General features: G+C 39.8%; 1 pseudogene; it reads left to right on the plus strand.

Moving 5' to 3' along the window:
* Window positions 1-15,485: 15,485 nt before the first annotated feature.
* LOC119924348 lies at window positions 15,486-16,413 on the plus strand (annotated as a pseudogene).
* The last annotated feature ends 381 nt before the right edge of the window (window positions 16,414-16,794 follow it).

Raw genomic sequence — 16,794 nt, forward strand, 5'->3', positions numbered from 1 at the left:
GTGCTTGACAAATAGTGAACACTTAACAAATGCCATAAAAAAACCTTTCAGGCCTACTGGAAATGCTGGATGAGGTGACACTGAAATTTGGGACCTACTTTTGGTTAGTCATTAATTCTCTTTAACATTTGTCTTTGAGGCACCGTAGTTCAACAGTGAACTCTGGATAAAACATAGTTCAGAAGAAAAAAAAATGGTACCTGACTCCGTCAATATGGAGGCTTTCTTTTCAGTCATCACATTTTTTAATGCTATTTATTAAGCACTTACTATGTGCCCAGTTTAGGAGTGCTGGGGTAAATAACGCTACCATGTTAGTATAATCACTTATCCTATCCTGACTGGATTGCTGCATCAGCTTCCTTTCTGACCTCCCAACCTCCTGCCTCTCCCCTCTCTGCTGTCCGGATTATCTTTCTACAGAAACGTCCAGGGCATGTCACCCCCCTCCTCAAAGATCTCCAGTGGTTGCCTATCAACCTCCATATTAAACAAAAACTCCTCACTATTGGCTTCAAAGCTCTCCATCACCTTGCTCCTTCTTACCTCACCTCCTTTCTGTCCTTCTACATCCAAGCCCCCACACTGCACTTTTTTGGTGCTAACCTTTTCAGTGTGCCTTGATCTCACCTGTTTCACTGCCGACCCCTGGTCCACGTCATACCTCTGGCATGGAACACCCTCCATCCTCAAATCCATCAAATAATTATTCTTCCCTCCCCGATTTTAAGTCCTACTGAAGGTGCATCTCCTCCAAGAGGCCTTCCCCGACTAAGCCCCCTTTTCCTCCACCACCCCTCCCTTCCATGTCACGTTGATTCACTCCCTTTGGTCTTCGCTCCTCTCCCCACCCAACAGCACTTATGTATGTATATATGTATATATACATACATATACACACATATATATGTGTGTGTGTATACATACATAAATATATATATATATATATATATATGTATATATGTATATATATATATTCTGTTTATTTGTTTTGATGAATATCTCTCCCTCCCCAAGGCCCCATCCCCACATACTATAAACCCACTGAGAGCAGGGATTGTCACTCTTTATTGTTGTATTGTACTTTCCAAGCACTTAATACAGTGCTGTACACACAGTAAGCACACAGTAAATATGATTGAATGAATAGAACCAAATCATGCTGGACACAGTCCACAGTTCACAGTCCACAGCATGGGGCTCACAGTGTAAACCTCCATTTTACAGATGAGGTAACTGAGGCACAGGGAAGTTAAGTGACTTGTCCAAGGTCACAAGTGGACACATGGTAGATTAGAACCCAGGTCCTTCTGACTCCCAGGCCCTTGCTCTAACCACCAGACCTCACAGCTTCTCCAGGGAGACAATGACATCTACATAATCACTCCACTTTGTTTCCCCAACTACCAGAAGGAAGGAGGAGCCAGGGTGAGTGCAGGCACAAGAAGCAGGAGAAATCCAGTGGTCCCAGGTTCAAAGGTACCACTCCATCTACATGGAAACAAGAATTAAAGGACAGTCTCATCATGGGAAAGTCACATTCCCATTGCTTGGAACACAAAAATCTGAATCGGTTCTATCTGGCAGGGGAGAGGAAAGCATTCAGCAAGTTCTCTGATTTGGTATACTGCTCTTCTGGAAAATACAGGCATTTTCATGTTTCACTTTGGGACCCTGGAGACTGGATCTCTGAAGCTATCTAATATTATTGATCACAGTGGTACACTCCAGAGAAGAACAAGCCAGCTCTCTTGTGGCCTTTTACCAAATTCAGTTTTAGACACTGACTTGCGGATCTACCACAGAGTGCATGATTAGCATCAATTAGGCTTTACTGCACCTCATTCACAGTAGAATGTTGATATTTTTCATTTTTTTCCCAGAGTCCTGGATCTACCTAGAATCTTACTGAAGTGACTCAAAGCCATCCATCACTCAAAGCACTAATGTAATAGTTTCCCGTTATTTTGTCACTCACCTTGGACTGCCTTCAAAGATGGGCTGACAATGAATGAAACTAAAGTTAATATTGAAGTTCTTGAAGTGGTTCTAGTGCTCGCCTTCTATGTCACCCAGGGAAAGTCACTGAACTTCTCTGTGCCTCAGTTTCCTGAACTAAAAACTGCAAAATGGGAATTCAGTAACTCTTCTCCCCACTCCTTAATAATGATAATTATGGTACTTGCCAAGTGCCTACTATGTGCAAAGCACTCTTTTAAGTGCTGGGGTAGTTACAAGGTAATTGGGTTGGACACAGTCCCCATCCCAAATAGGGTTCACAGTCTTAGTCCCCATTTTACAGATAAGGGAACTGAGGTCTAGAGAAGTCAAGTGAATTGCCCAAGTCCCATAACAGACATGTGGCAGTTTTGGGATTGAAATCCATTACCTTCTGACTCCAAGGCCCATGCTCCATCCACTAGATCATGCTGCTACTGTAAGCCCCACGTGGGACAGTAACTGTCTCTCATCTTGTATCTACTCCAGGCCTCAGAACAGTGTTTGACTGTTCCAGTATAAAAAAATAAGTTATAGTAATTCTCATGACTATGTGGTTTTTCTCCTGGGCCTGCTTTGCCATTTTTCTTTTCTTTGGCATTTGTTAAGCACTTACTATTTTCCAGGGACTGTACTAAGTGCTGGAGTAGGTACAAGATAATTGGGTTGGACAGAGTCTCTGTCCCACATAGGGCTAGCAGTCTTAACTCCCAAATTCCAGATGAAGCTGTTAAGTGATACACAGCAGACAAGTGGCAGAATTGGAATTAGAATCCAGGTCCTCTGACTCCCAGGCCCATGCTCTTTCAACTAGGCCATGTTATCTGTTCAGAAGAGAAGGAAACCAGCATGGTTCTTAGTAGTGCGTTTTTCTACATGATTTTCAGCCTAATTCTTTCTGTCCTTTCCCTCAATTCTTCTTCCTCTCTCTACTACCCTTTCCCTTCAATCTAGTTCTTGTGAAGGCCCTATGCAGCATGAGTTTTCTCAAACTTGCACACCCACAGTTAGTGCAGCAATGCATGGTTTTGCACTCTGCCACTTGGGAGTGTGGTGACTCTTGGAATTCAATCCTGAAAAGGATAATTTAGCACTATCTCAGGATACAGCCTTACTCTCTTCCCTTTCTCTTCTTCCCTGATCAAGTTTTTCACTTTCAATCCCATTCTCCGGGTTTTCTGTAGAGCTCCCATTTGGATCCTGGCCAGACTTCTTCTCTTGCTTATTCATTCTGAATGTTGTGGGTGGAGGAGTGGTCTTAAATCTGCTCTGCATTCAGGTTATTTCAGCAAAAACCCTCCAATATTGGAAATCAGCATTAACAGAGTACGGTGTTTACTAGATGATGTCATGCATATTAATGACTACTTTGGTCGGGAAAAGCTCCAAAACAGGGACAAGATGAACATCTGAATCTCCTCACTGTTGTTGCTAATAGTTGTGGTATTTGTTAAGCACTTACTGTGTGCCAGGATCTATACTAAGCTCTGGGGTACATACAAGCAAACTGGGTTGGACACAGTCCCTGTCTCATTTGAGGCTCATAGTCTCAATCCTCATTTTACACATGAGGTAACTGAACTACAGAGAAGTGAAGTGACTTGTCCAAGGTCATTAGTTTTTGGATGGAGCTTTCTATGTTCCTCTAAGTGATTTGGGTTTGCAATTTGATCTATTAGTTTTGCTCGGATTACACTTTTCAATCATCACTGTGAGATGGGCATTGTGGCAGAATGTACTTTCAACAAAATGATTAGAGTGAAAAAGGTCTAAGTCATTTGTCGGATGGTTACCCATGTTTACTTAAAAATATGTTAAGGTGGATATCCCTCAATGTAACACAATATCCTGACTGTTGTAGAACCATCCTTGCCATCAAGAAATCCTTTCTATCTTCCTGAACACTCTCTTAGGTTAATTCAAGTCTATTTCCATTTCTTCTCTACTCTATGATCATGGAGAAGTAGTCATTAGCGTGTTCCCCATAAAAACCTTTCGTACATAAATAAATATGTAAATCACCCTTTAAACATTTTCCCATTTAGGATAAAGAATTCCAATGTATTTTTTATTTTATTGGTAGTTGCTAAATGTTTACTAGAGTGCCAGTCACTCTATTAAGCTCTGGAGTAAATATAAGCTAAACAATTTGGAAGCAGTCCAGGTCCCACATAGGGCTCACAGTCTTAATTCCCATTTTACAGATGAGGTGATTGAGGCACAGAGCAGTTAAGTGATTGGCCCAAGTTCGCATGGTGCACAAGTGGTAGAGTCACTTAGAACTCAGGTCCCCTGAATCCCAGGTCCTTGTGCTTGCAAGTAAGCCACGGTAATTCTTAAAGGCTTTATTTACTCTGTCCTTCCTTTTTTTTAATCATTTTTCTCTGTATCCTTTCCAGCTTCTCCATGTTGTATTTAAAGATCAGTGACCAAGACAAAATACTTGCAGGTTTCATCAATGCAGAGTACTGAAAAAAGATGAATTTTCAGCTCTTGTATTCCCTGCTTCCAATTTAGCCTAGACAAATGCTGGAAAATATTTCTTAAGATGATCTAGCCGCTTGCCTTAGTGTATAGAGCATGGACTGAGGCGTCAGAAGATCATGGGTTCTAATCCTGGCTCTGCCACGTGTCTACTGTGTGACCTGGGCAAGGCACTTCACTTCTCTGGGCCTCAGTTACCTCATCTTTAAAATGGGGATTAGTAGTACGAGCCCTGTGTGGCATAGGGTCTGTGTCCATTCTGACTACCTTGTATTTAGCCTTGTGCTTAAAACAGTGCTTACCACATACGAAGTGCTTAACAAGTATTATTATTATTATTATTATTATTATTATTATTATTTAATGTGTCATCCACTACATCATTTAATGTAATAAGTGTATCTGAGCAATTAATGACATTTCTTGGGAAACAAAATTAGGAAAGAAAACAAAAAGAAAGTAAATGAGTTATCAATTTTAAACAATTCCCTGAGAGCTTCTTGGAGCAAATCGCAGGTTTAGTCTGGGTGTTGTTTGTGCATAATTACAAGATTAGTTATTATTCCAATGATTGACTCGGTAAACATGAAGACGGCAAATATAATTGAATCAACAAGTCCTTTAGATTTGTATCGAGCCACTCTTTTAACTCCTTGCATCCACTCTCTCAAGTGCGTAAAGGTGACTGCACTAGATATAATTGTAAGTGTATTCTCTTATGAAGTATAAGATCATTTTGCCATGGTAAGAGTCTTAGCCCATACAAAAACTCTCATGTCTATTTTAAGACAGTTTGCAGAAAATTAATTTTGAGAGGTTTATTCCTTATAAATAATATTGCTCTAATTCATCTCTTTTTTATTAATGCAACGTAAGATTCATTTATACTATTAATATAAGTACCCTTTCAAATCAATCAATCAGTGGTATTTATTGAACACTTACTTCTTAGCACCCCTCTCAGGGTCATATCTGGAGAGTTTTCAGTACTCATCAGTCACTACTACAGGAGGGAGAGTCAAACAGGGGCATACCCATTCCATTGCTAGCTGGGACAGTGGCTAACGAGTGGAAGGCAATCTGCTACAAGTCAAAACTCCCCTGTGCTGGGCAGCAGCAGCATGGGAGAGAGTCAAGGGCAGAGACTCATTTACTGCGTGGAAGGAGGCAATGTTAAACCACTTCCATATTTTTACTGAGAAAACTCTCTGTATACTCTACCTGAACGATTGCAGATGGAAGTGAGGCATTCTGGGAGAGATGTGTCTATGGCATCGTTATGGGTTGGACATGACAGGACAGCATAAGACAACAACAACAACTCCTTAGCAAAATCAAGTTGAATATTGACAAATCCCCCTATTTACATACTGAACTATTTTATACCACATTATCCTTACTATTCTACTGGTCAAGTAATGATTTCTCAAGGGATTCAACTTTTCACCCCAAATACAGTATATTGAATTGTTTTTTAAATTTGATCTAGAAAGGTTAATATTTTCAGTTATTGATCCAAATCATAGTTTGGTAAGACTAACTGGATAGAATGCATAGGTATATACATATATATGGTATATGTAAGTATGTATAGTTGTATGTATAGTCACCCTCTAGACTGTAGCTCATTGTGGGCAGGGAATATGTCTATTGGTTGTTATATTGTACTCTGCCAAGCATTTAGTACAGGGCTTTGCATGCAGTAGGTGCTCAACAAATATGATTGAATGAATGAATGTAGACTAATTGTTGAACAAGGACTTTCACATTAAAATGAACCTGATTCCTTCACGTGATTACTTACCCAGCTGAGATTGGATAATCTGAATTTCCTTGTCTAGTGACAGTTTGATGAATAGAGTGGTAGGGGAAAAGAATGAAAGAGAGGATGAATCTTATGCAAATGTGAATGCAGAAGTCCTGTGTGTAGGCATAAAACATGCCTACCAACTCTATTGTGTTGTATTCAAGCACTTAGCACACTACTCTGAATGCAGTAAATGCTCAAAAATTCCATTGATTGACTGAAGATTAAGATAATTCTTCATTTGCACCAATAGAACTCTGACACTCTTGCAATTTATTTATATTACTACAGTTATCTCCCAAGAGCTGAGATCAGCACACACAGTAGATTCTCAATAAATACTAGTGGTTTTGTTAACTTTGCTAAAATGCCAGTAAAAGTATTTGCAGGTGCTTACTGCTGCTCATATTACATTAATCCCATAATGTCTAAATGATAATAATAATAATTATTATTATTATTGAAAAAAGTGATATTCGTTAAGCACTATGTGCCAAGCACTGTACTAAGTGCTGGGATAGATAAAATGAAAACAGATCAGCCTCTGTATCTGTACCAGCTGGCACTAATGGGAGGGAGAACAGGTATTTCACCCCCATTCATTATATTATCCCAAATGCTTAGTACAGTACTCTGCACACAATAAGTGCTCAATAGATAACATGAGTTGATTGATTGATCTTATAGATTAGGCACAGATAATTCAAGTGACTTGCTCAAGTTCACACAGAAGGTAGGAAGTGGAACTGGGTTTAGAGTCCAAGGTTCCTGACTCCTAGGTTTGGCCTACTGGATGGAGCACTGGCCTGGGAGCCAGAAGGTCATGGGTTCTAATCCCATTCTGCCACTTTTCTGCGGTGTGACCTTGGGCAAGTCACTTAATTTTTTGGGTCTCAGTTACCTCATCTGTAAAATGAGGATTAATCCAGTGAGCCCTATGTGGGACAGGGACTGCGCCCAACACAGTTATCTTGAATCTACTCCAGAGCTTAGTACAGTGCCAGGCATATAGTAAGAATACTTAAGAAATGCCATATTTTTTTCCCACTAGTCAGAAGTTGTATACTAACCTGCACTGTGGCATTTGTTAAACACTTACCAGTTGCCAGGCACTTTACTAAGTGCTGGGGTAAAAAATACCAGCTAATTGGTTTGGACATCCCTGTACTAGGGGTGGCTCAAAGTCTTAATCCCCATTTCACAGATGAGGTAATTTAGGCATAGAGAAATGAAGTGACTTGTCCAAGGTCACACAGTGGATAAGTGGTGGAGTGGGATTAGAACACAGGTCCTTCTGACTCCCAGGCCTGCACTCTGTCCACTAGGCCATGCTACTTCTCATATGCATCGCTTAACCAATGCAGAACAACTTTCTTCCAACATCAGATTGCGTTCTATGAAAATAGATGAGTGTCGTAAAAACATTCCTTAATTTCCTAACAGTGTTCATCCAAAATGCTTAGTGTAAGTATACATTTTGGAAGAACTGAGTATGACTCTTTATTCTATTGTGCAATCATTATACTTGCTTTATTTGAGCCAAAACAGTGAAAGTATACCACCTAGTCATAGGAAATGCAGGCTCAGTGCCTTCCTAATGCTATTATCATAGCATAATGGATAGAGCACAGGCCTGGGAGTCACAAGGTCATGGTTCTAATCCCCACTCCACCACTTGTCTGCTGGGTGACCTTAGGCAAGTCACTTCACTTCTCTGTGCCTCAGTTCCCTCATCTTTAAAATGGGGACCAAGAATGTGAGCCCCACTTGGGACAGGGACTGCATGCAACACGATTTGCTTTAATCCACTGCAGTGCTTAGTACAGTGTCTGACACATAGCTTAACAAATTGTGCTCTGTTGTATTTGTGCTTAACAAATACCACAATTATTATTATTATTATTATTGTATTTGTTATGCACTGTTTTAAGTTCTGGGGTAGATAGAAGTCAATCAGGTTGGAAACAGTTCCTGTCCCACATAGGACTCACAGTCTAAATTGGAGGGAGGAGGATTTAATCCCCATTTTACAGTTGAGGAAACTGAGAAACAGAGCAGTTAAGTGACTTGCTCAAGGTCACACAGCAGACAACTGGCAGAACCAGAATTAGAACCCAGGTCCTCTGACTTCCAGGCCCATGCTCATTCCATTATGCCATACTGCAGGGACAAGGAGAAGACTCACTTGTAATTTTATTTATTAATAGTAATGTCTGTCTCCCCCTTTAGACTGCAAACTCATTGTGGGCAGGAAATGTGACTGCGCAAATGCTTGGTACAGTGCTCTGCACATAGTAACTGCACAATAAATACAATCAACTGACTGACTAACTGACTTGGGCCAAGCATAAGCTGTATGCTGAGGCCTAGTGTGTGATGAGTGCAGGTAAATATAAAGGGAGATCTCAAGCTGAACTTTACAGCTAGTCAACAGGTAGCCATGGTAGTATTTGAATTGGAGAGTGTTGTTAGTGGGACGGTATTTTAGGAGTTGATGCGGGCTATGGAGTGAATTTTAACTTGAAGTGGGAAGAATTTGGAAGAAGGGAGGTAATCAAAGAGGCTGGTAGAGTAATCTAATTGGAGAGGATAAGATCTTGAACCAAGGTGGTGGTTATTCGGGTGGAAAGCATAGGTTGATCCTGAGCTGTATCATGTTGAATATACTGGAGAGATTTAGTGTGTAGAAATGAAATATTTATCATTATATTGATTCTGGGATTATGTGGTGTATGTTGTGAAGGGTGCTCATAATTTATTTAAGAGGGTTATAGGAGAATGAAATTCCTGACATACAACTGGATGAACAAATCTGATCTTTTACTGGGCAGCCTGGAAAATGTCCTAAATTCAGCAAGGTCCTAATAGCTAATATGAAACTGAGCCCAGGATGTCTTGACAGATATTTTAATGCTGCTCTTCTGTGCCATACATAACCTACTAATCGAATATTTGTCCTCAACCATAATTTATTATTGACTCAATGGTACTGCAGTGAGTATATTTAAAACTACTATGTTACACATATATTCTTACTTCCTTTACCTCTATTTTATATAGTCAATTATTCCAACTGTATCTAATGGGCAAAAGAGGATGATGGAAGTGGGTTTACATTCCATTAAAAGATATCTGTAAAGAGTGTTTATATTCCTTATATTTGGGGTGACATCTCAATCGTCATGGTCATTGTTTATTAGATTTGGTGAGCATGTATAAATCTTGGCTTGGTGGGAACAATTAAATAAAAGAATGGCAAATTTGGGGCAATATATTGGAGTCAATTTATTTAGTTATCTGGTTGAATAAGAGCATAATTTTAGCAACAGTTGATGTTATTGTTCCTATATTCTCTTGCATTGTGTCAGAAGATACTCAAGGGTCAACAGTCTCAACAGTAACTGAGGACAGTTACTGAGGACAGTAACTGAGGACAGTTAATATAATGGAATCAAAAGATCCATTATACTTGTTCCTCATTAGTAACACTGCTGTTTTTCGGCTTGGAGGTAAAGATGTTTATTGCAATGTAATCATAAACATTTTTCCATGTACTGAAGAATAGATAAAGTAATCATCTTATAGTAAGCACACTATTCTTGTTATATCTTTATGAAAACAATCTAGTTTAATTCATCATCTCTTTTGTGGATAAATGTTAATGCTATGTTTTTTCTCGCTCTTCTTAGTTCACATTTCAAACTGACAGGAAACTTATCTGTGTTGAAATGTTCATCTGTCAGATTTTACCCCCCTCATTACTTTACCATCTTTTGATGCTTTTACATAGTTATGGCTAAAATATAGTCTTCATATTCTTAATTCAATTCTGGGCTGTTTCGAATCTAAGAACCCAATTTTTCAGTCACAGTACAACATCACTGCAGAGGGGACTTGATGATTTGGATTTGCTATGAACTCTGCTATCTTCACTTATATTGAAGGAGAGTGTGGTTTGATGATGTACGAGTCCCACTAGAATGAAGATTATGTGACCGACAACATAGATACGATGTGATTGCATGCTTCATACTAAGTCTTCTCACAATTTTGGCACTTTGGTTTGGACATTTTTCTCACTTTTAAACCTTCCAGATTTGGAAGCACAGAGTGGGCTTTACAGACTTGGAGAGCACAAGGAGGGCAGAGAAGCAGCATATCCTGAGAAGCAGCGGGGTCCAGTAGAAAGAGCCCTGGCCTCGGAGTCAAAGGATCTGAGTTCTAATCCCAATTCTACTACCTCTCTGCTGTGTGATCTTGGGTAATTCACTTAACTTTTCCTGTGCCTCAGTTCCTTCATTTGTAAAATGGAGATTCACTATCTGTTCTTCCTCCTACTTGGGCCTCAGGTGGGACCTGTTGCCCAATTGTACCCTCCAAGAGCTTAGTACAGTGCTCTGTCCACAATAAGCACTCAATAAATATGATCGAATGAAATGAGATTGAATGTATTTACCCATGATATCTTGCACCTACTTGGCATATAGTAAGCATGTAACAAATACCACAGTTAGTATCATTATTACCATTACCATTAGTATGATAGAATAATGATAATAATAACAACGACAGGGGGTCTGCATGCATTTTGTAGTGGTTAGAAAATTACCCAGGGACCACACAAGAATGCTTCCTCCATTAGAAAAGCAACCCCTCCCTGACAAACCTTGCTTTACTGAGGAAATAGACAAGAGGGAAAAGGGAAGGAGCGAAAGGAGAGAAGTTTATCTCTTTTCTTCCAAAAATTACCACTGGAAAGAAATATTATTAAGCTCTGCCTTGAAAATGAAAAATGATTTTTCTCATTACAAAAACTTGACAAGTATAATTTTGGAGAAATGCCTTGAAAAAGTAAAGAAAACTTGCTTTCAGTCAGCATTGGTTTTGGAAGGTTTTCATGCTTTTCTGGTTTGTTATGTTTGAATCTTCTTTTTCCTAGTACCAATTTCATGTACCTAGCTTTTGCTTGCAATGAAATTGTAGTGTAATGGTAAGGAACTAATACCATTCAATTATGATTTCCACATAAAGCCAATTCCCACTGCAGCTTTCAGGTGAGGGAATTCATGATAACATATTTGTGAAATTGAGCCAAATCCCCCTTACAAGGTGAGGAGCAGGAATTAGAGTGGGAACAGGAGAGCTAGGTGTTCTAGCCTTAAAGGCTTATCCAAGGCATTCTGTTTTTATATTATTTATGAAGCTATTTTAGTCACATTGAGATGTATCAATAATATTTGTATATGGAAAATAATTTATTTCCTCAACTTCTTAAGGAACTCAGTGTATTTAATTGTTTTGAAAAATACAAGTATTTGTAAAGAAAGATGTCCATTTGGATTGTTTACCTGAGATTCTGTATTTTGGGGGAGGGTATTTGTTAAGTGATTACTATGTGTCAAGCACTGTTCTAAGCACTGGAGTAGTTACAAGTTAATCAGGATGGATACAGTCTCTGGCCCACCTGGGGCTCACAGTCTAAGTAGGAAGGAAAACAAGTTTTGAATCTCCATTTTGCAATTTGGGGAAATTGAGACACAGAGAAATTAAGTGACTTACATATGGTCACAAAGTGAGCAAGTTGCACAGCAAGGTTTAGAACCCAGGTCATCTGGTTTCCAGGCCCATGCTTCATCCAGTAGGGCTTGCTACTTTCCTTCATCAGAAGATAATGCTCTTGACATAGATCATTACTTAGAAATGACCACTATGTCAATCAGCTGGGGAGTTTTATTCCCTTTGATTACATAGGCAAAATGAGACCCAGGAAATTTGTCATTCTACTAAGATCATTTAGAAAAGGAAAAAATAATAATAATAATAATGGCATTTTGAGGCATTTACTATGTGCTAAGGCACTGTACTAGGCGCTGGGGTGGATACAAATAAATCGGGTTGGACATAGTCCCTATCTCACATGGGGCTCACAATCTTCATCCTCATTCTATGGATGAGGTAACTGAGGTGCAGAGAGGTAAAGTGATTTGTCCACGGTCAAATGGCAGACAAGTGGTGGACCTGGCATTAGAACCCATGACCTTCTGACTCTCAGGTCCATGCTCTTTCCACTACACCAGGCTGTGGACAAGGAATTTTTCTACAAACTCTGTTACATTGTGCTCTCCCAAGTGCTTAGTACAGTGCTGGGCACACAGTAAGCACTCAATAAATATGACTGATTGATTGATAGCCCCTGGTCTTCCAACTTTCAATCAAGTGCAATATGAACTTCAGGTCTTCACCTCTTTGCAAACTATAATTATTATGCTAGAAGTGTGAAGTAAGAAGTGTGAAGTATATAAGGAGGCATGTTTTGAAAATGTGCTTTAGGTTAACCAGCTCTGAAGGCTTAGCTCTTCTACACATAGTGGATGATAAACATTCAGAATTTATGGTTTCAGAAAGTTGTACAGGTGGACAATATTAGCAGATTCAAGACGGGGTTGTATAAATGAACGGATGAATGATCTATAATGGGTTATAAAGAGAAAATCAGTGCTGGAAAGGGTAAATGTTGGTGCATTCCTAAACATTGAGATGCTTCAATAAGGGCACTCAGCAATCAATAAATCGATGATATATATTGAGCACTTACTCCATGCAGCACTAAGCACTAAGTACTAAGCACTTGGGAGAATACAATGAAACAGAGTTGGTAAGCACACTATTTGCACACAAGGAGCTTACTGTCTAGAGGGAAAGACAGGCCTTGACATAATAAATAAGTAAATAATCATACAGTTCCCATTGCCACAACCGGAGACTATTTTCACCGACTTCACTGCCAACGTCTCATCCACATTCTACCTCTGGCCTGGACTCCTTCCCTCTTTGTACCCAACAGACGATTGTTCTCTCACTTTCAAAGCCTTATTGAAGGCAAATCTCCTCCAGGAGGCCTTCCCAAACTAGGCCCTCATTTCCTCATCTTCCACTCTTTTCCACATTACCCTTGCACTGGGATTTTCACCCTGTACTAACCCCATCAGTCCCACAGCACTTATTTACATATCCACAATTTATTTATTTATATTGTTGTATTAATGGACCCCTCTCTCAGGATATCACCTGGAGAGTTTCCAGGACTCTACCACTCTCGACTATGTGAGAAAGAGTCAAGCAGAAGCATGCCTATTCCATTCCTAACTTGGTCAGTGGCTAGCGAGTGGAAGGCAATCTGCTACAAGCCAAAACTCAACTGTGCTAAGCACCAGCAGCATGGGCTCTAGTAAAGGGTGGAGACTCAAGTTGACTCTGTGTAAACCACTTCTTTATTTTTTGCAAGAACTCTCTTTGGATCCACTACCAGAACGACTCCAGATGGAGGTGGGGCATTCTGGGAGAGATGTGTCCATGGTGTCGCTACAGGTGGGAGATGACTCGACGGCATAAGACAAGATTAATGGACCATGTCTAATGCCTCTCCATGTATGTTTTGTAATTGCTTAGTTCAGGGCTTTTCAGACAGTAAGTGCTTAATAAATTCTACTTTTGAGTCACTTCAAACTTAGAAAGATGAAGAGGGGTGAAGAGGGGAGATAAGGATCAGGATGGTGGGAATAAGAGACTGAGGAATAATAAAAATAATAAAGAGAGGAAGGGATGGATCTAGAAAACTGTGGAGGAAAAACCAACAGGATTTGAAGATAAACTGCATGTGAGAGGTATGAATCAGAAGAGTCATAAATGACATCAGGGGCAGGGAGAATGGCAGGAAAATAAAGGTATGAGAATGAATCCCACAATCCCCAAATACGAGTTATTCTGGAGCTCCTAAACACACATGCCTGATAATAGACAATAAAGGAGAATTCCACAGAGCACTGCAGAGACCTCCCCAATCAACACACACTCATATATGCAGGCACACATATATATAGGACAGGCTTCAGACTGTAAGAGACATTACCACTCAGAGTACATCATCACGGGGGTGATATTTGCTTTTGAGATGGAGGGACCTCTCAAAACTCTGGAGATTTTTATCATCATGAATTTTTGGGGGAACTTCTGAAGAATTGCAATTGCAAGATCTGAATTAGTGATATATCTCCAGAGGTGACAGTTCCAGGCAATGAGTTTTATATCTTTCTACTTTTTTACTTTCTCCTTATCTGTAATTTATTTTATTGTCTGCCTTTCCCACTAACTGTAAATTCCTTGAGGGCAGGGATCATGTCTACTAACTCTAGTGTCCTTTCTCAAGAATTCTGTGTAGTGTTCTGCACAGAGAAAGAACTCAATGAACATTATCAATCTATCAATCAATCATGTTTATTGAGTGCTTACTGTGTACTAAGTGCTTGGGAGAATATTATGGAATGATTGGTCGGTTGGATATGTTCAGGTGGGAGAAAAATAGGTTAGGGAGGACTACAATACATCGTTCCTAATGATGTCAATAAGTCATATTGCACATCATCACTGGCTGTCATGTGATCCTAGAGAAGGAGACAGTTATTCCTCTCTTCAGGGTGGTCAAAAGTCTAAAGCTAAACTTTATCATATAGAATACCTGCCAGAAGCAAACCTTGTCAACAGAAACTATCTATGTGTCTGCATTCCTAGAGGAAGAGCAAGAGCCCTGGCCTAGTGGTCTGAGTAGGCAGACTCAAGTTGTCACTTCCCCTTGTTGGGGCTTCTCTCTGAAGAGAGACAGGGGTTCAAATCCCATTTCTGACATTGCTCCCCCTCTTGACGGTAAATTCAGAGTGGACAGGGGATGTTTCAGTTACATTGTCATATTGTAGTCTCCCAAGTACTTCAAATACTCTTCCAAGCATGTAGTAAGTGCTCAATAAATATGATGGATGGGTTGATTGATTTATACATGAATAGCAAAGCTTTTTTATGCTTATATATACAGAGCCCATGGTATCTATGACTGTGTAGAATTAAACTCTCTATCTAATGACGAATTTGCTTCTGTCCTTTTGGTCTAGGAATATCCATCATCCATTCTTCAGCTTTGAGGGAAATTTCCCATCCTGGTGATTTGCAAATCATCCTGTTGCTTTGCTCAGTGAATGTAACAAATGCCAAATGGAGATCCCAGAAGAGATGGGAAGGCTGATTTCTGATCTCTCACAGATGACTGGGAATGAAAGCTGAACAGGATGCCAGATTTCAGAATAAGTTAACCTCATGCTAAAGAGCATTAAATGCCATTTGCCTTCCTGTTTTCATGCTTGAAATGATGAGGGGAAACCAGAGCACTGTGACTGACTTCATTCTCCTGGGTTTTTCCAACTTTCCCAAACTGCAGTTTCTTCTGTTTGTGGTGCTTTTAATCATTTACTTCATTATTCTGGTAGGAAACATGGTCATTGTCTTCATCATCACCCTGGAACAGAGTCTTCATGTTCCTATGTACTTATTCCTGAGGATCTTGTCCATCTTAGAAACTTGCTTCAGTGGAATGATTGTCCCTAAAATGCTTGGGATTCTTTCAACGGATCACAAAACCATTTCGTTTGTTGGTTGTGTGGTGCAAATGTATTTCATTCTGTTCCTAGGGGTTACAGAATGCTTTCTGCTATGTGAAATGGCCTATGATCGCTACGTGGCCATCTGTAATCCCCTGCAGTTGGTGACTAAAGCAGTTGTCACCAAGCTAGCATCGGGTTCTCTAATTTCTGGATCAGTTATTGCCATAATACCCTTGGGTATTTAGCTTTCCATTTTGTGGCCGCAAAAAAATTAACCACCTCTTCTGTGAAACTCCCCCGGTACCGGAACTGGTGTGTGCAGACACCTTCCTTTATGAAATCTATGCCTATATAGGCACCATTTCAGTGGTTATGCTTCCTTTCCTGATGATACTTCTGTCCTACATTTGCATCCTCTACACTATTCTGAAACTGTCTTCGACAGCAGGAAGACAAAAAGCCTTCTTCACCTGTGCTTCTCATCTGACTTCTGTGACCCTGTTCTATGGCCCAGCTAATCTCACCTACTTGCAACCAAAGGCCAGTTACACTGCAGAGAGCAAGGAATTGCTCTTTCTGGCATATTCTCTGCTCACCCCCCTGCTAAATCCTCTCATCTACAGTTTGAGAAGCAGTGAAATGAAAGGTGCACTGAAGAAAATATTGAGAAGAAAACTGTGTTCCCCAGAACTGTAGACATTTTAATGGTTTGCCATAGAAAATGTCTTTTTGCAGAATAAGTTAGATCTATTGTGAGGTAGAACTGAAGAGTTCAGAAGGCATTGTTTAGCCTTAAATGTGAATGAGTAAACATATGTGATCAATTCCACACTGTATTTTGAAACTTACAACAAAGCTCTAAAGGAACATTTTTGGAAATATTGCTAGGTTTATTTTTATGTTCTAATAGATGGAGGTGAAAAAGATTGTTTAAACCCCCTGAATGAGGAATAATGATCAGGGGGTTGGAGCAGGAGGGAAAGGGTAGTGAACCTAAGTTAGAATTAAAGCTATCTGAAGCTTTTCCTTTCTTGGCAATAAGCAGACTCTCTTTGAAGTTTCTGTTAATCATCAGGC

This window comes from Tachyglossus aculeatus, unplaced genomic scaffold (assembly GCF_015852505.1).
Source record: "Tachyglossus aculeatus isolate mTacAcu1 unplaced genomic scaffold, mTacAcu1.pri scaffold_97_arrow_ctg1, whole genome shotgun sequence".
NCBI classification, from domain to species: domain Eukaryota; kingdom Metazoa; phylum Chordata; class Mammalia; order Monotremata; family Tachyglossidae; genus Tachyglossus; species Tachyglossus aculeatus.